Source organism: Sapajus apella, unplaced genomic scaffold (genome assembly GCF_009761245.1).
Source record: "Sapajus apella isolate SASKATOON/1434 unplaced genomic scaffold, GSC_monkey_1.0 scaffold41, whole genome shotgun sequence".
NCBI lineage: Eukaryota > Metazoa > Chordata > Mammalia > Primates > Cebidae > Sapajus > Sapajus apella.
Genome location: NW_022436981.1, coordinates 10,738,879 through 10,764,824, shown reverse-complemented (window position 1 = coordinate 10,764,824; position 25,946 = coordinate 10,738,879). Strand labels below are relative to the sequence as shown.

Sequence of the window (25,946 nt, the reverse complement as noted above, 5' to 3'; positions counted from 1 at the left end):
ACTCAGGAGGCTGAGGCAGGAGAATCGCTTGAACCTAGGAGACAGAGTTTGCAGTGAGCCAAGATCGCTCTATTGCACTCCAGCCTGGGCAAGAAGTGTGAAACTCCGTCTCAACAACAACAAAAAAAGAATGAGTAAAAGCACGGAAGGTGAAGGTGCAGGTGAGCAAGAAGTGAGATAAGCAGAACAGCCAAAACAAAAGTGAGAAAAATAAACCCCATGCCGGCTAAATCCAGAAAAAACCTGTCAGGGACAGCTCCTCAGAGATGGACATGCGCATTAAAGAGAAAAAGTATCCTTAACATGACCCCATATGGTAATCAGCTCATTAAAGCTCATGCATGTGGACTGCATATCATGCATGTACTTAAAATTATGGGATGGAGGTGACACAAAAGGGCCAAAGTAACTAAGCAACACATCTATCAGTCAAAAAGGCAGACACTGGCTAGAGATTAGGCAGCCTTGGGAAGAGAAGAAACACACACACACATACACACACACAGAGCCAGAGTGCACCAAACTAATGTTGATCTCATCTCCCAGAGGTCAGTCCACTCTCCCCCTCTGAGAGCGTAATACTGTGCTTATTAAGCTTTTGCCGCTTTGCTTTGCTATCTGTGCGTGTCTCATCCAATTCGTTGTCTGGGACACCGAAAGCCTGGAGCTGCAGGGCACCATCCGGTAGCATTCCACCCTCAGCCTCCCAAGTAGCTGGGACTGCAGGAATGTGCCACTGAGCCCATCAAACAACACAAGCTTATTAACTTACAGTTCTGTAGGTTACAAGTGTAACATGGGTCTCACTGGGCTAAAATTAGGGTGTCAGCAGGTCTTTGTTCCTTTCTGGAGCCTCTAGGAGAGAATAGGTTTCCTTTCCTTTTCCAGCTTCTAGAGGCCACCTGTGTTCTCTAGCTCATGGCCCTCTCCTCCATCTTCAAAGTCAGCAATGTAGCATCTCTCTGACGCTTCTTCCTTTGTCATGTCTTGTTTTCTGGCCACAGCTAGGAAGGCTTATCTGATTTTAAGGATTCGTGTAAATAGATTTGGCACAGTTGGATAATCCCCCATGTCAAAGTCCTTAACTTTAATCACATCTGCAAAGTCCCTTTTGCCATGTAAGATAGACACCATAGGATTAGGACATGGATATCTCTGGGGAGCCTTCATTCTGCCTACTACCACTGCATGATAGTGAGGGTGTGTATGTGTATGTGTGTGTGTGTGTGTGTGTATGTGTGTGTAGGTCTGTGTCTACTCAGCCTTTGCCTCTGACGCAGAGGGCCTCTTTTCAAACTTTGTGTCTATTTTGCTTTAGTCAAAGTAAGGAGAAACCTTAGCCCATTAAACCTTAGTGAAGAAACCTTACCATACATTTGTGGTAAGTAAATATATGCAAAATCACCATGGGAGTAGGGACCTGGCTGGAGCACCTCTCCTGGGGCTGGCTTTCTAGGGAACTGGAACATAACCCACAGAGATCCCTTCCAACTCATCTATCCATCCCAAAGTCAGAGTCAAGTCTAGGGAGGCCACAATGACAGGAAATAAATGAGGTGTTGAGCGACCATGAGGCAGAACAAGCCTTATACCCTAGGCTAAGGTGCATTCCCTCGGCCAGCCCACCCAAGTGGAGCTTGCCATCCCCTCCCACCCGACCAGCCTGCCCTCCACACACCGTGCTCTCCCGCCTGTGCATTCTCCTCTTTTCTCCATACCACAGCCCTGCCTAGGGAGGCCCCTCCCACCTGGGAGGTTTTCTCTTTCTTCCTCTCTGACTCTAACTCTGAAGCATCCTTCAAGACCCAGCTGGAGTCTACCCTGCTCAAGGAAGCCTGTCTCAACATGTCCCTGTCCTCCTCCAAGGGTGTGCATTGTCGTTTGAGCACAGGGTACTGTCTCCTGGTCCTGTTTGGTTCACTGTGCCCATCACCAAGATGGCCACACAACAGGCCCTCAGTCAACACCTTGTCCTGGGCACACCACACCCTTTCAGGCCTCTGCACTTCTGCACATGCTATCTGCTCTTGACTAGAATGTTCTTTCCTGACTCCTCTTGCAAGGTCTCATCTCCTTTGAGGAGCCTTCTCCACCTCCCCTCCCATGCTGCTCTTCTCTTTTTAATATTCCCAGTTTTCTCTTTTATACCATTCACCACGTGAACTACAATTCCATGAGACTCAAGGAAACAAATCCATCTTACATAAACATTTGTTGAGTGGCTACTCTGTGCTAGACGTTGTGCAAGGTATCAGGGAAATAGAAATGAATCACACAGAGACCTGGCTTCCGGGGTCTAATGACTTGCCTTAGGCTGGTACCCACACCAGACTGGGTAGTTGCAGAGGACTAGGACTAGGGCTCAGATCGGATTCCTCATCGGTAAGCACATACCAGCCCATAATGAAGCTTTGTGGAACAGTGCAAGATTGACATTCTTGAGTTGTAGCATCAGCTCAGACAAGCTGCTTTACTTTTCTAAACCTTAGGTTCCTCATCTGCTAAATGAGGGCAGAATTCCCAGGGCTGGGCTAAGGATAAGTAGAGACCAGGAGTGGGAAAACCCAATGGAGACCAACCATCTCTCCGTATGTATGAAAGATAGTGACTGTGACTGTGACATTCTCTTCTGTCCCCTACCAGAGCCAGCCATGCTCCTCAAGGCTTCTGGAGGAATGAGTAAGCAGCTCTCACTAGCACTGAATTCACACCATTCAACTCTGGCCCTTCCTGGATCCTGGAGAATTCTCCGCATAGAGTCAGGGTTTCCATCTGCAGCCTCTGGGCTCTGGATTTCTTGATTTCTATTGAGAAATCCCCATCCTGCCCTTGCTTTCTGTTCCTAGGCCCTGGTTTGTATAAAACACAAATAAGGCATAGGTAAAAATCTAAGAACAGAAAGGGCCAAGCTAAGGGAATCCCTTCTAGGGATTTACATCAGAGCGGTGACATGGTTAAGATATTATGTTAGAGAACGTGGAAGCTTGTGAATGAGGAGACATCTACCTAGGGTCCCTAGCAAGTCAGCAATAAGACAAAGGTGAGACCCAAGATGTTCGGCCCCCATCCCACACACTCCATATAGGGCCACCAAAGACCTTCCCTATCTGGGTCCCCTATCATTCTTTCTCATCTCTTTCCATTCCATACATCTAGTTCTACCTAGATTCTCAATGTTCTCCAAACATGCCCTTGAATGAAATATGCCTCTTTGTGCACACTCTTTTCCCACTTATCTACCAGTGGGCTTAACGTCTACTCATCCCTCAAGGCCCACTGAAATGTTTTCTTTTCTGGAACAAAAGTCTAAACTTAGTTTGTCCAGAACCCAATTATCTCTCCTTTCTCTATGTCCTCTATGTTCTCTACATTGATTTTAACATTTATTACCCTCCTCTATAATTGTCTCTAATTATCTTAGTTCTCACTATACTCTATTTTTCTCCTGGGCAGGAATTATTTCTACTTCCCTTTTGTCCCCAGGGCCTAGAAAGGTGTCCGGCGCTCAGCTGGCACTCAATAAATATCACCAACTAACCAGTCGTCATGACTTACTGATCCTGGCTGATGACCTTGAAAAGAAACTCTGTTACTAGGGAATTTCCAGCAGGCAGAGTTATCAAGAAGGACAGGGGCAAATGGTGCCTGAGGTAGGAATCCTGTAAGAAAAAGATGCCAGAGGACACTATGCTCAAGGCCATTATAGGCCCTCTGCACTTGTATTCTCTCTCCCTGAAATGCTCTTCCCCAAATATCAGAAGGCTCTCTCCTCCTTCAGACCTTTACTCAGAAGCCACCTTCCCAGTGACTTCCGTGGACCCCCAATCTAAAATAAAATACCTCCCTTGCAAACAGTTTATTTCCACTTATCAGATTTATTTTTTCTCCTCAGTATTTACTAAAATCTTAAAACTACATATTTTAATTATCTATGTTCTTTATTGTTTACATCTCTCAGAATGAAGGCTGCATGAAAAGAGGAACTTTTTTGATCTGTTTTGTTTACTACTGTATACCCGCTACTAAGAATAGTGATAGACATATACTAAGGCACTCAATAGGTATTTGTTGAATGAATGAAAAAAATAGTCATTTCCAAGAGGTAAAGTTTACTCTTTAATGAAAAATTTTATAAGAAGCAGTGCTACTTGGCAATATAATCACATTCAGTATGCACAGTACACGACCTCTTGAACAATTCTTATCCAGTCTTCACATCAGCCCAGGATAAGAGGTAGGCTGGGGAGAGATTATGAGGCTGGTTGATGAAGAAACTGAGTCCAGAAAGAGGAAAAGGACTTCCCCAAACCCACATATCTGGCCAGGATCGTACTGGAACTGTGGATGCCTGCTAGCCCTGGAAGAGGCTGGTAAGTGATGGAGCTTAATAGGAATTGGGTTTGAAGGATCTCTGTTGCCAGAAAGCATGAGTATCTCTAAAGGGGAAGCTGAGTCAGAGGTTACTAGAACAGAGGCGTCAGCAAAGGAATGGGAGAGGTGAAAAGGCTGACCTCTAAGGGATCCTGGCCCAGGCCTGAGGGAAGCTGATTCCCCCAGCAGCAGAATGCTGTGCCTGAGGCTGTCATTCAAGTCTGTACATAATCTCCAGTATCAGAGAGAACTCAACAGGCAACCTTAAGAGAACAGTGAGTCCACTGCAAGTCTGCAGGGTTTGGCTTCCCGGGACTGTGAGGTCTTCCAGGGCAGCGACCATATTCATAGATTTATCCCCAGTTTCTAGGAGAGCCTGGAATATAGTAATAGTTGAACTCAAATATTTTGTTCAGAGCAAAAATTAAAAAAGAATGAATGCTCAGATGGAAAACTGAAGCTGAGAGAGCACAGACAGGAGGGGCGTAACATCAACCAGCGATTCTGGGGTAGAAACAGATTAGTTTTCCTGGGATGCAGTAGGGCAAACGGCCCTCGTACTAAGAAGTTGCTATCAGTTCTTCAGAAGGGGTTAACAAGCAAAAGGCGTCTGGGAACAAAGGGACGGGTTAAATCGTGCTGTCGGGGCGGGGCCAGGATGGAGAGGCCGATTGGCTGAGACTCAAGGCGGGGCAGATAGGCGCGGCACAATTCCTTCCCTAACAATAAGGCTAAGGTATGTCAACGTCACATCCGGTTTAGTGGGCGGGAGCGGGGAAAAACAAAAGGAGACGAAGGACGCATGCGTTTGGTGAGTCCCGGATTCTGGTGGGTTCTTCCGCTCAGGCTGAGTGAAGCGCTTCCGGGTCGCCGCTGGCGGTCGCCTACCCGCGCGGTAAGTACAGAAGGAAGGCTGCGGCAGTCTCCTTGCCCCTTCATTCCTTCTTACCCCAGAGAAACCCATTTCCTTTGACCCGACTCTTCTGGAGCTCCATATTCAGAGTCCTTAACCCGTAAAGATCTCCAGCTCATTGGCTGCTTCCTCGAGACTAAGCCCCACCCCGTCACACAAGATCCGTCATTCATTGGTGTCACTTCCTGTCACCCAGGATTTCTTTCAGCTAATTGGTCCTACAGAGGCCCCGCTTTTTTAGCGTTTAGCAACCCTATAAGGCCAAATTTCTGTCTGAGTCCCGCCCCTACTTTCTTTCTGTTGGTCAACTGCGTGGTCATTATCGTAATAAGCAAAGAATGGGCGGTGGCTTTGCGGCGGTGGGTTGGGCTTTCGGAGCCAAGAACTCTGGCCTGTCAGTACTTCTTGGACAAGAGGGTGTTTGCCCTTGTGCCTATTACGAGGGTTGGAAAGCTGAGATGCAGGGAAGGGCAGCGGCTGGCCCTGGATCGGTCAGATAAATTAGGACAAAAGCAGGATCAGGCATCGATTCTTTTCTCCTGCTTATCTCTAACGCCGGCCTGGATCCCTTTCACCGGGGAATTCTAAGCCCCGACTCACTGTGTGACCTAAAGCCAGTCTCTGCCTGTCGCTGGGCCTCAGTTTGCCTGTCCTCAGTTTAATTCAGATTATCTGGCACTCCTGGTCGGCTCTTTTAGCCCTTCAAACAAAGCTGATTGTACTCTCATATGTTAGTTCATCCATTCAGTCTTCCATCTACTTACTTATCTACTTATTCATGCCTCCTAGAATGTCTTACTGAACCCTGCTTGCATATGCTTACAATCCCCCCACCCCGACATTTGGCTGTGATTCATTAGAGAGGTGGTTAGTGTCCTAAATTTTTGACACTGGGTAGGTGTGGTATAGACCATCATAAAGGAGCAAAAAAAGCAGGTTTTAGTGTATAGAAGAGGTAGGGATAATTTCAGTAGAACCCTGCTACCTCTAATTTTGTATAATTTCATAATGCCAGTCTGCATTCTGGATTTCTATTCTTACACTTGACTCCCATTCCCCTCCCTCCTTGAACAGCCTGCAAACAGCTTTATCCATTATTTACTTAATTATCAGAATAACTTTTGAGAGTGGTATAATTGTTATTATCCCCATTTTACAGATGAAGACACTGAGGCCCAGAGAGGTTAAGTGACTCAGCCAAGGTCAAACAGTTATCTAGGAGCCATGTCCACTTTGTTCTCCTCACTCTTCCCTCGTGTGACTGAGACACTGTGGTGTAATGTGGATCGACCCTGTGTGGAAGGGACAGAGCTGAAGCATCAGGAACAGCAGCATCAGGCCTCGCTCCAAAGCATCGCAGAGAAAGACAACAACCTGGTTCCTATTGGCAAGCCAGCATCAGAGCATCATGATGATGAGGAAGAAGAGGATGATGAAGATGATGAGGACAGTGAAGAGGACTCAGAGGATGATGAGGACATGCAGGACATGGATGAGAGGAATGACTACAGTGAGTCACCTGATGACAGAGAGGTCAATGAGGTGGCATGGAAGGCAATGAACAGGATCGGGACCAGTGGATGATCTGGGGAGACAAGGCAGGGTGGCCTCAGGGAGATTCCAGGCCAGCCCAACCTACCCTGCATCCCAACCCCCACAGAACCAGCGGACAGCCCCAGTGCCTCAAAGTGCCCTTGGGCACCTCCTCAGCTGCTGCCAGGATCTGGTCTCCTTGGCCTCTCCCAGGCCATCAGTCTGCACTTGAAATCCCCAGAGCCTGAGCCTCACTTCACCTTCCTGGCCAGTACCTCACCCCTTGGTTGCCAGGTCTGGTTTCTTTCTAAGTTTCTTTAATAAAGACAAAGGAGTGATTTTAAAACAAACAAACAAAAACAAACAAAAAACCTGCTTTAGATAACTGAAGGATAAGACATGCTTATTTAAAACTTTTAAATTATTATCCTCTCCATAGAGACAGCACAAGGGCAAGTGAGAGCAGACGTGCACTGGGCCACTCTTGCCTCACTTAGGAAAAATAACTCCATACGGGCAAAGGAGATCCTAAGAAGCCAAGAGGCAAAATGTCATCATATGCATTTTTTGTGCAAACTTGTCTAGATGGGCATAAGAAGAAGCACCCAGATGCTTCAGTCAATTTCTCAGAGTTTTCCAAGAAGTCCTCAGAGAGGTGGAATACCATGTCTGCTAAAGAGAAAGGAAAATTTGAAGATACGGCAAAGGTGGACAAGGCCCGTGATGAAAGAGAAATGAAAACCGTTCTCTCTCCTACAGGGGTGACAAAAAAGAAGTTCAAGGATCCCAAGGCACCCAAGAGGCCTCCGTTGGCCTTGTTTCTGTCCTAGTCTGAGTATTGCCCAAAAGTTACAGGAGAACATCCTGGCCTGTCCATTGGTGATGCTTGGAAGAACCTGAGAGAGACGTGGAATGTCACTGCGGCAGATGACAAGCAGCCTTAGGAAAAGCAGCTGCGAAACTGAAGGAAGAATACAGAGGATCTTGCTGCATGTCGAGGTAAAGGAAAGCCTGATGCAGCACAAAAGGGAGTGGTCAAGGCTGAAAAAAAGAAAAAGAAGAGGAAGCTGAGGAAAATGAAGAGGATGAGGAGGAGGAAGATGAAGAAGATGGTGATAATGAATAACCTGGTTCTCCAAGTTTTTTTTCTTGTCTACAAAGCATTTAACCCCCCTGTATAAAACTCACTCCTTTTAAAGAAAAAAATTAAAATGTAAGGCTGTGTAAATTTTGTTTTTAAACTGTACAGTGTCTTTTTTTATGTAATTAACATACTACCGAAATGTGTCTTTAGATAGCTCTGTCCTAGTGGTATTCTTCTGTCTTTTTTTTTTTTGAGACGGAGTCTCGCTCTGTCACCCAGGTTGGAGTGCAGTGGCACAATCTTGACTCACTACAACCCTCTGCTTGCCGGGTTCAAGAGATTCTATTGCCTCATCTCCTGAGTAGCTGGGATCACAGGCCCGAGCCAGCACACCCTGGTGGTATATTCTGTAACCACTAACCTTGCCTGGTACAGTATGGGGGTTGTAAATCAGCGTGGAAATTTAAAGCAGGTTCATCTTGGTGCACAGCACAAATTAGTTACATATAACGATGGTAGTTTTTTCATCTTCAGTTGTCTCTGATGCAGCTTATACAAAATAGTTGTTGTTCCATTAACTGAATACCACTCTAATTGCAAAAAAAAAGTTGCAGCTGTTTTGTTGACATCCTGAATGCTTCTAAGTAAACACTACTTTTTTTTTTTTTTAATTTAAAAGTATTGAAGGCTGGGCATGGTGGCTCATGCCTGTAATCACAGCACTTTGGGAGGCCAAGGTGGGCAGATCATGACATCAGGAGTTCAAGACCAACCTGGCCAACATGGTGAAACCCTGTTTCTACTAAAGATACAAAAAAATCAGCCGGACGTGTTGGCGCATGCCTGTAATCCCAGCTACTGGAGAGGCTGAGGCAGGAGAATCGCTTGAACCCAGGAGGTGGAGCTTACAGTGAGCTGAGATCACATCATTGCACTCCAGCCTGGGCGACAAGGGCAAAACTCTTGTCTCAAAAAAAAAAAAAGGGCAAGAAGTCTTAGGTCACCTATCTAGTGGGAGGCACAGAGATTCATTCAGATAAGGCCATTAAAAAAGAAGGTGGAGGGGGAACATGAGTTAGTACTGGAAATTCTGCTGTCTTGACACAAATAGCCTCTCAAAATGATAAATGTATTTGTTAATGGAATTTACACATTTTCTACATAGCACATGTTTTGTATGTGGTGTTGAGCATAGAGGTCTTCATTATGAGTCAGGAAATAGAAGTTCCACTTCCAATGAGAGCTGCGTCTCTGTCACAAATGGCTTTATTATTCAAAATGTTCAGACCCCAGTTTCTGTCTTCACTTGACTGAGAAGAATTCAAGGACAGAGAATGTTCTAGTCTCCTTTGTATCTCTAGTATCTAGTACAGGGCCCCAAAATGTTTGAGGGTGGAATGACTAGGGAAGGAGGGGAAAGAAGGAGGGGAAAGAAGAGACTTATGTTGTAACATCAGTCCTGGTGTCAGCAATATGAATTAAAACAGTTTGCAGGATTTGTTGAAATACAAAAATTATCTGGGCATGGTGGTGCATACCTGTAGTCTCAGTTACTTGGGAGGTTGAGGCAGTAGAATTGCTTGAACCTGGGAGGCGGAGGTTACAGTGAGCCGATATCATGCCACTGCACTCTAGCCTCATGACAGTGCAAGATTCTCTTAAAAAAAAAAAAAAAAAAATGTGATCTTCTCAAGAGCCACCCTAACCAGATTCAGTACAATGTTAAAATGCACCACCCAGGAGGGGCTTGGTGGCTCACGCCTGTAATCCTAGCACTTTGGGAGGCTGAGGTGGGCGGATCACAAGGTCAAGAGATTGAGATCATCCTGGCCATGGTGAAACTTGGTCTCTACTAAAAATACAAAAATTAGCCGGGTGTGGTGGCATGCGCCTGTGGTCCCAGCTACTCAGGAGGCTGAGGCGGAAGAATCGCTTAAACCCAGGAGGCCAAGGTTGTAGTGAGCCGAGATTGCGCCACTGCACTCCAGCCTGGGGACAGAGCAAGACTCCGTCTCAGGGGGGAAAAAAAACATACCACCCAGAAAAGAGAGCACCTTCAGTTCATGCTGGAGAATGTTTCTTGCCAGTAAAAAGTTAAAAAACAAAACAAAACACATTACCCAATTTGGGCAGTGTTACCAAATACATCCATTTTTCATTGCGAGTTCTCGCCTTTTTCCTTTTTTCCTTATTTATTTATTTATTGTTTTTGTTTGTTTGTTGTTTTGAGACAGAATCTTGCTCTGTTGCCCAGGCTGGAATGGAGTGGCCAGATTTCAGCTCACTGCAATCTCTGCCTCCCAGGTTCAAGCAATTCTCCCGCCTCAGCCTTCCTAGTAGCTGGGATTGCAGGTGCCTGCCACCAAACCCAACTAACTTTGGAATTTTTGTATTTTTAGTAGAGACGGGATTTTGCCATGTTACCCACGCTGAACTCCTGACCTCAAGTGATCTGGCCACCTTGGCCTACCAAAGTGCTGACATTACAGATGTGAGCTACCATGTCCAGCCAATTTCTTTCTTTTTTAAAGAGACAGGATCTGCAAGAAGATGCAGATCTAAAAAAAAAAAAAAAAGAGACAAGATCTCATTGCCCAGGTTGGTCTCAAACTCCTGGGCTCAAGCCATCCTCCAGCCTCAGCCACTGCCCCACCTCCCGGAGCCCAACTGCTGGGATTACAGGTGTGCATAACTTAAAGTTTTGCATTTATTTTCAAATCTTTTTTTTTTTTTTTCCCTTTCCTGTTATTTTTTTTCTAATTAAAAAAAAAAAAAAAAAAAAAAAAAAAAAAAGCCAGCAGGCGTGGTGGCAGGTGCCTATAATCCCAGCTACTCTGGAGGCTGAGGCAGGAAAATTATTTAAACCTGGAAGGTAGAGGTTGTAGTGAGCCAAGACCGCACCACTACTCCAGTCAGGCAACAGAGCAAGAGTCTGTCTCAAATAAAGACAAGAAGAAGGAAAAGAAATAATGCATTTAGATAAGTCAACATTAGGAACTGTTATTACATATTGTTTTAGGTACAAATATTTCCAAAACGTAACTATATGTATATATTTTTCCTCTTAATTTACCTGAAAGATGCTCACAGGTATTGAACTCAATGAAATAAAATTATAATTTTATCTTGTGATTTTTTTTTTTTTTTTTTTTTTGGAGAAGGAGTTTCGTTCTTGTTGCCAAGACTGGAGTGCAATGGCGTGATCTGGGCTCACTGCAACCTCTGCCTCCTGGGTTCAAGCGATTCTCCTGCCTCAGTCTCCTGAGTAGCTGAGATTATAGGCACGCACCACCATACCTAGCTGATTTTTTGTATTTTTAGTAAAGACAGGGTTTCATCATGTTAGCCAGGATGGTGTCAATCTCCTGACCTTGTGATCTGCCCACCTCATCCTCCCAAAGGGCTGGGATTACAGGCTTGAGCCACCGCGCCTGGCCAGAGGTTACATTTTAAACGTATTTTGTTGATTTATCAGTCAGCAATGACTACATCTGCCTGCTCAATGAAAGACCACTAGGGTTTTAAATAAACTCCCCACGTGCTGAGCTGTGTGATTCCCTTATCCTATGACCCCAGCCTCTGCAGTTGAATGGCATAAGGTGAGTCACGCTATAGTCTGTTGAAGACTCAACAAAGGCACACTTTGTAGACACCAGAAGAGTTAAACTGAACTTTATTTTATTATTTATTTATTTATTTATTCTTTTTGAGACGGAGTTTCGCTCTTGTTACCCAGGCTGGAGTGCAATGGCGCGATCTCGGCTCACCGCCACCTCCGCCTCCTGGATCAGGCAATGCTCCTGCCTCAGCCTCCTGAGTAGCTGGGATTACAGGCACGCGCCACCATGCCCAGCTAATTTTTTGTAGTTTTAGTAGAGACGGGGTTTCACCATGTTGACCAGGATGGTCTTGATCTCTTGACCTCGTGATCCACCCGCCTCGGCCTCCCAAAGTGCTGGGATTACAGGCGTGAGCCACCGCGCCCGGCTAAACTGAACTTTAATAATAACTTCAGGCCAGGGTGCCGGGGGAGGGAGAGCACCAGGACAAATAGCTGATGCATGCAGGGCTTCATACCTAGGAGATGGGTTGATAGGCGCAGCAAACCACCATAGCACATGTGTACCTATGTAACAAACCTGCACATCCTGCACAGGTACCCTGAAACTTAAAATAATTACTTAAGGTTTATCTTACAATGCTGCCACCTCCCCAAACAAGTCTGGAGATTGAACGGACATGATTTTAATAGCAGAGGGGTGGAGAGTGAGGGCTGCAACTGGGGAGATAGGAGAGGAAGAGGAGGCAGATTGAAAATAATTTAAAATTTAAAATCCTGGTCACTGGGTGGAAAGTGTGCTCACATTCACAGGAGCAGAGGGGGAATATGGGTTAAACTTAAGGGACACACTAGGAGTTAATCATTCAGGGTACAGGGTGAACACAAGCAGGAATTCTAAAAATAACGACTTCTCCTTCAAAACTGAAGCAGTCTGCAAGAAGCAGAATTGGAGGAGCTTATTAGCTTGACTTATTTGCCCTCTGCAGCTGATGTTCCCGGTTTAAATCCTGGCACAATCCTAAAATAAGTGTTAGCTCTGCAAAGGTAAAAAGAATTGAGGACAATGAAGAACATGTATCAGGTGAATTTAGCGGCACAAAACTAGCTCACAAGTTCACATTGTGTTAGGGGCAGCTCCGACCTCTGCATTCTTGTGTCTATCCACAAAGGTAACTGAAAAGGAAGCAGTCAGATAAGTCACTATGGCAAGCCTTCCTCCTGTTCCACCTCTTCTCATTTGGTGGTGTCAGTTGCTTCGGAAAGAACAAGGGGAAAGGAAAGGTTGCCAAAAAAGGCATTCCATTGTGTGTACATGTCAGTTTCACATTCTGTGCCTTTTCTGCAAAAGAGGCCCTTGCTAGGTACCATTTCCTCCTAGTTTGCCACCAAGATGGACAATAGACCTTTTCAACAAACCCTGCAAACTGTTTTAATTCATATTGCTGACACCAGGACTGATGTTACAACATAAGTCTCTTCCTCCTTCTTTCCCCTCCTTCCCTAGTCATTCCACCCTCAAACATTTTGGGGCCCTGTACTAGATACTAGAGATACAAAGGAGACTAGAACATTCTCCGTCCTTGAATTCTTCTCAGTCAAGTGAAGACAGAAACTGGGGTCTGAACATTTTGAATAATAAAGCCATTTGTGACAGAGACGCAGCTCTCATTGGAAGTGGAACTTCCATTTCCTGACTCATAATGAAGACCTCTATGCTCAACACCACATACAAAACATGTGCTATGTAGAAAATGTGTAAATTCCATTAACAAATACATTTATCATTTTGAGATAGGCTATTTGTGTCAAGACAGCAGAATTTCAAGTACTAACTCATGTTCCCCCTCCACCTTCTTTTTTAATGGCCTTATCTGAATGAGTCTCTGTGCCTCCCACTAGATAGGTGACCTAAGACTTCTTGCCTTTTTTGTTTGAGATGGAACCTTGCTCTGTCACCCAGGCTGGAGAACAGTGGCATGATCTCAGCACACTGCAACCTCTGCCTCCCGGGTTCAAGCAATTCTCCTGCCTCACTAGAGAAGTAGCGTAACTAGAGCGATTCTCTTGCCTCAGCCTCCTGAGTAGCTGGGACTACAGGCATGTGCCACCATGCCCAGCTAATTGTTGTATTTTTAGTAGAGACAGGTTTTTATACTATGCTGGCCAGGCTAGTCTCAAACTCCTGATGTCATAATCTGCCCACCTCGGCCACCCAAAGTGTTAGGATTACAGGCGTGAGCCACCATGCCTAGCTGACTTCTTGCCTTTTTCACTGAATGGTTTGGAGCACACGCAAAGGGCTCACACCTGGCACTGTCACTTACTAGCAGTATAAATTTGAGCAAGATTCTTAACTTTTCTGAACCTCGGGTTTCACAACTAGGACCCAGGGCTAATACTTCTTTTCTCGTGGGGTTGCTGTGATATTAAAAATAAAATACTGGGACACAGTAAGCATGCAGTAAATAGAAGTGGTTGTTATTAACAAAGAGACCGTCTACCATCTCCTCTTATTCTAAGCCCCCTTTCTGAGAGAGATGGAGAAAGAAGGCCTAAGTGGCAAGTGTGGCTTTCTGGAGACAGCAGGACTTGTAGGTGCTGCAGCATGATGCAGGAGAAGCAGAGCTTCAGTTCCACCAGGACAGTCTTCCATTTTGATAGGACAGAGTGTCCTGATGCAGCTAGGCTTTTGGGAGTAAGCACATGGTAACCCAGGAAACTGGAGTTGAAGGTGTGGGTGCCAGAGACCAGGAGAGGTTCCAGGAATCATGAGAAGCTTATAAGTTTATAGATAATCTGTTGACACGAAACCAGGGAATAGATCGGGTTGTATTTATTTATTCCCTTATAAGCAACTCTCAAATCTTTTTGCTTTCAGATGTGGCAAATTCATCCCATCTCTGCTGCAGCTATGAGTCTCAGAGAAAGTAAGTCTCCATTGCTTGGGTAAATATATCTATTGCCTTTCAACCCTACCCTACTTTGAGTAGTCAGGTCTCTTCCCGTTTCCCCACTCTCCCTTATGGATCCAAAAATGATTCTAGAAAGTACAACTTGAAAACCACTGCCATGATGCAATGTTGGGAACCTTGTTCACATGCTAAAGCTCAATATCACTTTGACTTCAGCTGAAGATCACTAAAGCTCAGTATCACTTCAACTTCAGCTGAAGATCGCTAGAGCTCAGTATCACTTCAACTTCAGCTGAAGATCACTAGAGCTCAGTATCACTTCAACTTCAGCTGAAGATCGCTAAAGTCAATATCACTTCTACTTCAGCTGAAGATCACTAGAGCTCAATATCACTTCTACTTCAGCTGAAGATCACAGGTCAGTATCACTTCTACTTCAGCTGAAGATCACTAAAGCTCAGTATCACTTCAACTTCAGCTTAGGATCACTTCTCTCGTTGCCTCTTTAATGTCTGCTTCACGACATTTATTGCAAGTTAGTTGTGTGATGAGCTGTCTTCCTCACAAGAACCTTACCTCCAATGAGGGCAGGGAATGAGGCGAATCTGTTTGATTTGACACTGTGTCTTCAGTGCATAGGCCAGATCCTCAGACATTGTAGGCTCTGGGAAAAAATGTTTGGGACTAGAATAACCAGAGGACTGGGGGAAATCCAATCCTAGTCTCACTTAGGGGAAGCCAGAATAACATAATGTAGTTCACATTGTATAGTTCTTTGGAGGCAAAAAAAAAAAAAAAAAAAATTGAGATAGTGCACCAAGGCTTTGAAATCTTTCTTGAGGCCACACCTGGTGGCTCACACCTGTAATCCCAGCACTTTGGGAGGCCAAGGCAGCCAGATCACTTGAGGTCAGGAGTTCGAGACTGGCCTGGCCAACATGAAGAACCCTCGTCTCTACTAAAAATACAAAAATACAAAATTACCTCAGTGATCCGCCCACCTCGGCCTCCCAAAGTGCTGGGATTACAGGCCTGAGTCACAGCGCCCAGCCGCATTTTAAAACTATTTTTAAAATTTTAATTGTGAAATGAAAGGGATCTATTCTGAAGATGCCTAAGAATGACAATGCCTAGAAACATTAAACTTGTCTACCCATCCACACTAAGTAGCCGCATTCTCGAATATGATCACCAACATATTTGTACTCACTTCTTTAATTCACCTGAGGACTGTTAAAATGTGTCAAAATTGATCTGTATGTGGCAGCAAAATGCCCACCTTGGAGTTGAGTGCTAACTTATGCTCAGGATCAATTGCATGATTTGCAGAGCGGAGTACAAAATGAAAATGCAGGTCCCTGTGTGAGTACACAGACTGTATGCTCCAGAAGCTGGCACTGCCTGTCTTAAAAGCGCTTCTCCAGAGAAATACTGCCTTGTAACTGCCTATGTCAAAAACCCTGACTTTTTTTTTCCCTACTGCTGAGCTGATTTTCCTTAAAATTTATCAAAGTGGTGCCCTTATATTGTCCTGTTAGGAAGTCCCCCTTGACATCCTGCTCTTGTGAATTATATCTTACCCAAGTGGGATGAAATATCACAGGGTTGGTACCTGTACCCTAGCTCCAAGAGTACCAGGGAGAATTCCCCAAACATTTTCTGGTTTACTTAGTTTTGTAAATTATATCTGCCAGCTGTATTTACCAAGTGCCCTTTATTTTTTGAGACAGGGTCTCTCTTTTTCTCTCTCACCCAAAGTTGGAGTGCAGTGGCATGACCATGGCTCACTGTAGCCTTGCCCTCCTGGGCTCAAGCAATCCTCCTGCCTCAGCCTCCTGAGTAGCTGGGACTACAGGTGCACACTACCACAACCAGCTAATTTTTTGTAGAGATGGGGTCTGGCTGTGTTGCCTAGGCTGGTCTCAAACTCCTAGGCTCAAGCAGTCTTCTGGCCTCAGCCTTCCAAAGTGCTGGGATTACAGGTATGAGCCACTGTGCCTGGCCTAAAAGTTTTTTACATGATAGATGTCTGAATACCTTTTGAGTCTCTTCTCTGATGATTAATTTATGCAAGTGATTTTATGTCTCCTTGGGACAAAATTTGAAACATGTTTTTCTAATTGGTGATTTCTTTTAGATTTTCTCATTCGTTTCTGTGAGATTAAATGTTATAGTTGCTTATAATCTTTTTTTTTTTTCTTTTTTTTTTTTTTTTTTTTTTTTTTTGATGTGGAGTCTTGCTTTGTTGCCCAGGCTAGAGTGTAGTGGTGCAATCTCTGCTCACTGCAACCTCCACTTCCCGGGTTCAAGGGATTCCTGTGCCAGCCTCCTGAGTAGGTGAGATTACAGGCACCCACCACAGTGCCCAGCTAATTTTTGTACGTTTAGTAGAGACAGAATTTCACCATCTTGGCCAGGCTGATCTCACACTCCTAACCTCGTGATCCACCCACCTCGGCCTCCCAAAGTGCTGGGATTACAGGTGTGAGCCACCATGCCCAGCTGTTGCTTATAAGTTCATTCATCAGTGAGGAGTCTGTGATTATCTTCTTTTTCATCTTTATTCTGAATTTTGGCTTCCTTCTCTCCTTTTTAAAAAAATTAATCTGGCTCAGGAAAAGTTTATCTCTCTTACTATTTTTTCAAAGAATCAACATTTAAATTATTTTTTTTCCACTTATATGTCACTATTTTTAGCTTTTATTTTTATTATTCTCCCTTCATACTTTCTAAAAGAATATTTTATGGATTTTTCTAATTTGTTAAGATTACTATCAAGTTTTTTGGGGGGATTTTTTTTGGGTTTCTTTTTTTGAGACGGAGTCTCACTCTGTCACCCAGGCTGGAGTACAGTGGTGCGATCTCAGCTTACTCACTGCAACCTCCACCTCCTGGATTCAAGTAATTCTCTTGCCTCAGCCTCCCGAGTAGCTGGGATGACAGGCATGCACCACCGTGTCCGACTAATTTTTGTATTTTTGGTAGAGAAGAGGTTTCACCCCATTGGCCACGATGGTCTTGATCTCTTGACCTCGTGATCTGCCTGCCTTGGCCTCCCAAAGTGCTGGGATTACAGGCATGAGCCACCACGCTCAGCCTAGGTTTGTTTTTATTACAGTCTTTCTTCTCTGGAAATTAATGTGTTTAAGACTTAAGAATTCCTTCAGAACACAGCTTTTACTGTATTCCATTCCCTTCATTTTGCATATTTTCCTTTTTATTGCATCCCATATGTCTAATCTGTTTTGATTTTCTCACTAATCCAAGATTTTTAGAAATGTTTTTCCTTTTCTTCCTTCTTTCTTTCTTTCACTTTTTTTTTCTTTTTAGACAAAGTCCTGCTCTGTCACCCAAGCTGACATGATTATAGCTCACTGTAACCTTGAACGCCTGTTCTCAAGTGATCCTCCCACCTCTGCCTCCCAAGAAGCTAGGACTACAGACAGGCACTACCATGCTTGTCTAATTTTTTTTTTAATTTTTTATAGAGACAGATTCTCACTATGTTGCTCAGGCTGATCAAAAACTCCCAGCCTCAAGCAATTTACCTGCTACAGCCTGGCAAAGTGCTGGAATTATAGGCATGAGCCATCACACCAGGCCTAAAAATGTGTTAATTTATAGGTAATTAAGTATTTTTGTTTATCTTTTTTATACTTATCTCTAATTTTATTATGTTATAGTCTAAGCTTTCCAACATTTGGTGTGAGATTTTCTTTAAGGCCTGCAAACTTTGTTAAAATTTTTAAATTTTGTTAGAAGTTTTTGAGACTAATTACCAAACAATTTTTATAAATAATCTATGGACATATGGGAAGAAATATACATACACACACACACACACACACACACACACACACACATCCTTACTTAAAAGACAAAAAGACCATATCTACTAACTTGAAATTGTTGACTATATCATTCAATTTTCCAATGTCTTCACTTAGTTTTTTTGTTGTTGTTTTTGGGGACAGAATCTCGCTCTGTTGCCCAGGTTGGAGTGCAGTAGTGCAATCTTGGCTCACTGCAACCTCGGTCTCCCAGGCTCAATCGATTCTCCTGCCTCAACCTCCTGAGTAGCTGGGATTGCAGGCCTGTGTCACCACGCTGGCTAATGTTTTTATTTTTAGTAGAGACAAGAGTTTTACCATGTTAACCAAACTGGTCTGGAACTCCTGACCTCAAGTGATCCACCCACTTTGGCCTCCCAAAGTGTTGGGGTTACAGGCGTGAGCCATCATGCCCAGCGTTTTATTACTTTCAGACTATAAAGTTTCTCTGATTCTGAAAAATGTACATGAAAATCTCCCATAAAATAAAATTCCCTATAACAGTTTTAAAAATCATCATATTTTACCACCTTTCCTTAAATTTAGCTCCATGTTGTTTGATGCATACAGGTTTATGATGGAGCAATACCTTTGTGTCACATGACACACACATACCTTATGTGTGGTAAGTCATACGTTAACATGATACCCAGCTTTCTACTGTTTTATTTATATCACTTCAGTCTATCACTTTGTTTTCAGAACTTTTTTACCCCATTTAAAATGTCTTTTTCATAAATAATTTAGTGATAGAGATTGTTTTCTGTTAAAATATTTTAGAATTTGTGAATATAAAAATTAATTTACTGTACTTCATTTTTAGTAAAATTGACCTTTTAATTTTATTCTTTTTTTCATCATATTTACTATTTACTTAATTTTTCTCTTTTCTTTGTCTTTGCTTTTATGGTTTTGACAAGTTGCTCTTCATTCTCTTTTTTCCTTTCACCGACCTCACGGTTTTATTGTAATTTTTTATTCCACTATTGATTGCCTTTTATTTTCCCTATAGTTATACAGTCTCATAAACTAGATGGCTTATAAGAGTTTATTTCTCACAATTCTAGAGGCTGAGAATTCTAAGATCAAGATGTCAACAGATTCAGTGTCTGGTGAGGGCTCACTCTCTGCTTAATAGAAGGCATTTTCTATCTGTGTATTCACGTGGCAGAAGGGGTAAATGAGCTCCCTTTGGTATCTTCTAAAGGGCACTAATCCCATTCATGAGGGCTCGCCTCCCGAGGTCCCACTTCTTAAAACAATTGCATTGGGGGTTAGGTTTGAAAATGTGAATTTGTCGGGGAGGGATATGAACATTCAGACCATAGCAGGCAGCAGTCCCATGAGTGGTGAAAGGAACACTACTATCTGCCCACGCAGTTCAGCTGTGCACCCACTGCCCAGGTTACAGAGCCCACCTGAGCACTAGGAGGAAGCATCTCTCCCCCTAGTCTCCTCAGCTGACTGGCTGTAAGTCCTTGAGGGTAGAAAGAGCTCAGCTCAGCCAGGCACGGCGGCTCATGCCTGTAATCCCAGTACTTTGGCAGGCGGATCACCTGAGGTCAGGGGTTCGAGACCAGCCTGACCAACATGGAAAAACCCTGTCTCCGCTAAAAATACAAAAAGATTAGCTGGTCATGGTGGCACATGCCTGTAATCCTAGCTACTTGAACCCAGGAGGCGGAGGCTGTGGTGAGCCGAGATCGCACTATTGCACTCCTGGCAACAAGAGCAACACTCCATCTCAAAAAGAAAAAAAAAAGAAAATAAAAAGAAAGAAAGAACTCAGCTCCCTCACTCCTTGGCTTAGGAGAGCAATCCCTAAAGAATTCTTGAGTGGGCCAGGTATGGTGACTCACACCTGTAGTCCCAGCACTTCAGGAGGCTGAGGCAGGCAAATCACAAGGTCAGGAGTCTGAGACCAGCCTGGCCAACATGGTGAAACCCCGTCCCTACTAAAGATACAAAAATTATCCAGGTGTGGTGGTGTGCACCTATAATCACAGCTACTCAGGAGGCTGAGGCAGGAGAATCTCTCGAACTCAGGAGACAGAAGTTGCAGTGAGCTGAGATTGCACCACTGCATATCAGTCTGGGTGACAGGGTGAGACTCCATCTCATAAAAAATAAAAATAAATAATAATTCTTCTTTTTATATATAGAGAGAGAAACAGATTTCACCATGTTGGCCAGGCTGGTCTCAAACTCTTAACCTCAGGTAATCCACCAGCCTCAGCCTCCCAAAGTGCTGGGATTACAGGCATGAGCCACCATGCCCAGCCAAAAATAAGAATTCTTGAGTGGACAAGCACAGCTCCTACCCCTTCCCATCTCTCAAGCATCTAGAGTTTGGTCTGATTCTCACCCCAGGGCTTCTCCATGGCTGATCTTCAGTTCTCAGCAGGCTCAGCCTAGGAAGGAAACTGTGCCCGCTTTCTCCTGCGGAGGAAGGTCCCAGGGCCCAGCATCCTCTGGGCCCAGGAGAAGTACAGAGTTTGGACTGGAGATGTGGACAGAGGCAACAAGGATGAGTTCACTCTGCCATTTGCCCAGCGGCTCACAACTTCATGTGTTACCATTACCAAAACTATTACTAAAACAGTTGCCGGGGGCTGGGCTCAGTGGCTCACACCTGAAATCCCAGCACTTTGGGAGGCCAAGGCAGGCGTATCACTTGAGGTCAGGAGTTCAAGATCAGCTTGGTCAACATGACTAAATGCTGTCTCTACTAAAAACACAAAAATTAACTGGGCATGGTAGCGCGCACCTGTAATCCCAGCTACCAGGAAGGCGGAGGCAGGAGAATCACTTGAATGTGGGAGGCAGCAGTTATAGTGAGCTGAGATCTGCCACTACACTCCAGCCTGGGCAACAGTGAGGCTCTGTCTCAAAACACAAAACAAGACAAAAAAACAATTGCCTAAAAAATTTACTGAACACTTAAATACATAACATTAATTTAACTTTTCAAAATATACATAAGCCCGCAGTCATTTTTCTTTTCTCTCTTTTTTTTTTTTTTTTTTTTTAAGTTTTTGAGTTGGAGTTTTGCTCTTGTTGCCCAAGCTGGAGTGCAATGGTGCGATCTTGGCTCACTGCAACCTCTGCCTCTGGGGTTCAAGCAATTCTCCTGCCTCAGCCTCCCGAGTAGCTGGAATTACAGGCATGCATCACCACGCCCAGGTAATTTTGCATTTTTCTTAGTAGACACAGGGCTTCACCATATTGACCAGGCTGGTCTCGAACTCCTGATCTCGTGATCTGCCCACCTCAGCCTCCCAAAGTGCTGGAATTAGACGTGAGCCACTGCACCCAGCCAATATTTTCATTTCTCAATGTCTGTTTCTGATCTTTCTCCATGAGATTTTCACATTGCTGCAATCAGAGTGCATGTCCAATTGGTCCTGCCTGTCTTTCTACGACATCTGCTTCTCTGTGCCATTCCACAGCAGCAGGATAACCACGCTAAGGCTGCATCAACAAGGTTTGAAAACATTCTATGTATCTTACCTAAATAAGCAGTCATACATCCACCATAAGTGATTACTTTCCAGCCTTTATTTTTAACAATTTTGCAAATTTTCTTTTGAATCAGCAACAATTATCCTATCTCCTACTCCATCCCACCTGTGTTCTTGTCGACTTACCTCTTTAAAGTGGGTCAGCATTCATGAGCAACTTCCCTGTTCATTAGCTCCTTCTGTATTAAACCTTATGACTATCCAGAGAGCCATTTGACAGTCTCAACTCCGGCCAGGCCATGCCCTCACAATGACAGTCCCAGAGGAGAGATGCTTTAGTTTAGCAGAATGAATTCCCTCACTGTGTGCCATAGCCTGTTTCCTCAACTGTGGCTCATCTGCAGCCCTGGATGATGTAAGCCTGGTATATTTGCATGCCTTGTGGAATTTCTCCCTCTACAGCTTATTGGTCTTCTTTTTTCAACTGCAGAAAGCCTGGGCACAGTGGTTCAGACCTGGAATCTCAGCACTTTGGGAGGCCAAAGTGGGAGGATCACTTGAGCCCAAAAGTTCAAGACCAGCCTGGGCAGCAAAGTGAGAGCTCATCTTTACAAAAAAAATCAAAAGCTACCCAGGCATGGCGATGTGTGCCTGTGGTCTCAGTGACACAAGAGGCTGAAGCAGGTAAAGTGCTTGAGTGCAGGAGGTTTAGGCTATAGGGAGCCATGTTTGCACCACTGTACTCCAGTCTGAGCAACAGTGAGACCCTGTTTCAAAGAAAACAAATACAAAAAACATTGTTTATGGCTGGGCGCAGTGGCTCACACTTGTAATCCCAGCGCTTTGGGAGGCTGAGGTGGGCAGATCACTTGAGGTCAGGAGTTCAAGACCAGCCTGGCCAACATGGTGAAGCGCTGTCTCTAATAAAAATACAAAAAAAACTAGCCAGGCATGGTGCTCCACACCTGTAATCCCAGCTACTCAGGTGGCTGAGGCATGTGAATCACTTGAACCTGGGAGGCAGAGGTGGCAGTGAGCTGAGATCACGCCACTGCACTCCAACCTGGGCAACAGAGTAAGACTCTGTCTAAAAAAAAAACAAGCATTGTATGGTAGTTAGATGGGTTGCCTGCGCAATGTGGGTCTATATAGACACCTCTGAGCAGGCTGGGCTGCCTTTTCCACAATAGCCCTGCATCCCCACTCTACCCCACATTGCCCATCCACTAAAATGCACAGCCCCATCTGAGAATACCTTTGGTCTCCAGATCTAAGCCATTGTCTTCACATTTTCAGGAAGAATAGATTCTTGAGGGTAGCAGAAGTCTCTTGGGCATTTCTGGTAAAAACAAAAACAAAAACAAAAACACACACAAAAAAAAACACCATATCGTTTTACCTTCTTTTCTCTACAGGAGAATTTCACCCAATATAATTAGTTTCTCCCTTGGCTCCAGCTGCAGGGTCCAGCATCCCTGCCCCTCTCCAAGCCTTCTCAGAACCTCTGGTCAAAGGTCTTAGGGCGGGGCATCATCTCCTAGTACATCTCCTCCTAGCACTCGCAGAACTTGGTCTTTTCTTCTCTGGTCCTGGTGCATCTTTGCAGGAAGCAAAGAACCTGGAGGCAGTTTTCCTCAGCAGCTTGAGTGCCCTAGTCCAAGTGCTGACTGTCACTAGTATGAATCGGGTTATCAGCAGTCCCAAAATCAGATAACATTGTAATGTGAATGTATTTTAAAATATGGTTTGAGGTATGTCTAACTCCTGTCAATGCTTGAAAAAAGTAAACTCTTCATTGTGAATCTTGAATTTCAGTCTAGGCATGAAACTAGACTCCACTCAAAAGAGTTGACTGTAGTTGATTTAATCACATCCTCAGTCCACTCTTATCAGGCTTTCCATGCCATCGCCCACTAAACAGCTCCTATTGAGGTCATCAGTGACCTACCTATATCTTGCCAAAGCCAATGATCCATTCTCTGTCCTTACATTACTTACCTCTCTGTGGGATGTGGCAAGCTGACCACTCCATCCTTTTAGAAGCCCTTTCTTCTCTAGGCTACAGGGAATCCTAGAGTCCTGGAGTCCTCTCTTCCCGCTTCCATTCTTGCCCTCCCAGCAGCCCCCTTTCCAGATGGCAGTCTGAGTAATATTTTAATAACATTTACTAGGCCAGGCACAGTGGCTCACATCTATAATCCCAGCTCTTTGGGAGGGCAAGGTGGGAGGATTGCTTGAGCCCAGGAGATTGAGACTTCAGTGATCCATGATCATGCCACTGCACTCCAGCTGGGTGACAGAGCAAGACTCTGTCTCAAAAGAAACAAAAACAAAATTTACTTAACCACATCGCTATTCCTCCAATAGCTTCCAATTATGTGTTAGGTAATAACCAAGCCCCTGGCATGGTCCATGGCTTGACCCTGCCTTCTTTGCTCAGTCCTCACCCACACTTTTCTGCTCACCTACCTGGCTCCAGCCACACTGGTCTTCTATCCCTCAGATTCCCCAGGAGCTTTCAAATTGCTGGGACTTCTGCTCGAAACAGTCTTCCTATGAGTCATCACGTGGCTGCCTCCTCTTTACTTGGGTCTCAGCCAAACATCAACTCCAAGAGTTCTTCCCTGTCACACCTCTTCCTCCAAGTCATTCATTTTTCTTTTCACATCTCATATAATCTGAATTTTTTTTTTTCCGGCAGGTGAGTTGTTACACACTCCTTAGTGGATTCCAACTTCCATGGCCACCGTTCTGCTCTGAAATTTTCTTCATTTGTTTGTTTTCTGGAATGCAAGTTCATGAAGCTCAGGGACTTTATCTTGTCATATTGTACCTAGTACCGAAAACCACACAGAGCAGGCCCTCAATAGATACTCACAGGCTGGGTGCAGTGGCTTATGCCTGTAATCTCAGCATTTTGGGAGGCTATGGTGGGCAGATCACTTGAGGCTAGGAGCTCAAGACCAACCTGGCCAACACAGTGAAACACCCATCTCTACCAAAAATTACAAAAATTAACCAGGTGTGGTGGTAAATGCCTGTAGGCCCAGCTACCTGGGAGGCTGAGGTGAGAAAATAACTTGAACCTGGGAGGTTGCAGTGAGCCGAGGTCACACCACTGCACCCAGCCTGGATGACAGAGTGAGATGTGTCTCAGAATAAATCAATACATGCATATATACATACTCATAGACCAGCTAATTATTTTACTGTCCAAAGCTCAGGATCTCATTCTGCTCATAATGTAGACACCTTAGCTAGACTGTAAAAAAATATACATAGCAAATCATTTAGCTTGTACTTGTATGTTTAACAGGCATTAGAATGCCTCAAGTTTTTTAAGCTTCCTGTATTAGAAGTACTTGCCCATAAGTGAGCTGAAGGAAAAACATGAATATAATGGTTGGAAGTTTCTTTTTTACACAAATACTTCTAATTTGGGGTCAATAAGGAGGCAGGTTAAAGATTCAAGGGAAGTACAAGACCTCCCCTAACTGACCTCTGTCAGTATCACTCACTTCAGTTCCCCTTCCATTGCAGGTTACCTATCATGGATCAGGCACTGGGCTAGATACTAGGAAATGAGTAATACACAGGCTTTGACCTTGACTTTACACTCTGACTAGGGAGACAAGCACATAAATAGGTAATGTCAGCATAATGTGGAATGTGCTGCCAGAGGGCCACCATGAGACACAGGATCAGTCACCTGGTCTGGCTGGAACATGTAGGGGATGTTTCCTCAAGGAGACCACCTTGTATTTGGCCCTATTAAGACGTATCACATTTCCTCACGGTGTTCTTCTGTTTCCACCTGTCTGCTCTCTGTTCTTTTGAAACAAGAAGAATTTCTTCAGCTATATTTCCAATATAAATTTAAACTTTGGCCAGGCGCCATGGCTCATGCCTGTAATCCCAGCACTTTGGGAGGCCGAGGCGGGCAGATCACAAGGTCAGGAGTTCGAGATTAGCCTGGCCAATATGGTGAAACCCCATCTCTACTAAAAATACATAAATTAGCTGAGTGTGGTGACAGGTGCCTGTAGTCTCAGCTGCTAGGGAGGCTGAAGCAGGAGAATCGCTTGAACCTGGGAGGTGGAGGTTGCAGTGAGCCAAGATCATGCTATTGCACTCCATTCTGGGTGACAGAGCGAGACTCTATCTCAAAAAAAAAAATTAGATTTCAATATAAATATTCAGCCCATATCATCAACTTTTTTCTTCTTGATAAGATTTGCATATGATATGATACATGTGATATATCAAGTGTCTTAGTCCAC

The 25,946-nt window shown here is 44.3% G+C and overlaps 1 long non-coding RNA gene and 1 pseudogene across 3 annotated transcripts in view; both read left to right on the top strand.

Annotated features, from left to right (window-relative positions):
• The window catches only part of LOC116565842, a 25,158-nt gene extending 9,946 nt beyond the window's left edge, over positions 1–15,212 (top strand). For both annotated transcript variants that reach the window (XR_004275616.1, XR_004275615.1), the window contains one exon: positions 14,342–15,212. This is a non-coding gene — a long non-coding RNA (uncharacterized LOC116565842). The remainder of the gene's footprint in view (positions 1–14,341) is intronic.
• Positions 4,929–7,187, top strand: LOC116565841 (annotated as a pseudogene). The gene is made up of 2 exons (XR_004275614.1): positions 4,929–5,266; positions 6,444–7,187. The product of XR_004275614.1 is annotated as an anaphase-promoting complex subunit 15 pseudogene (transcript).
• Positions 15,213–25,946: the final 10,734 nt, after the last annotated feature.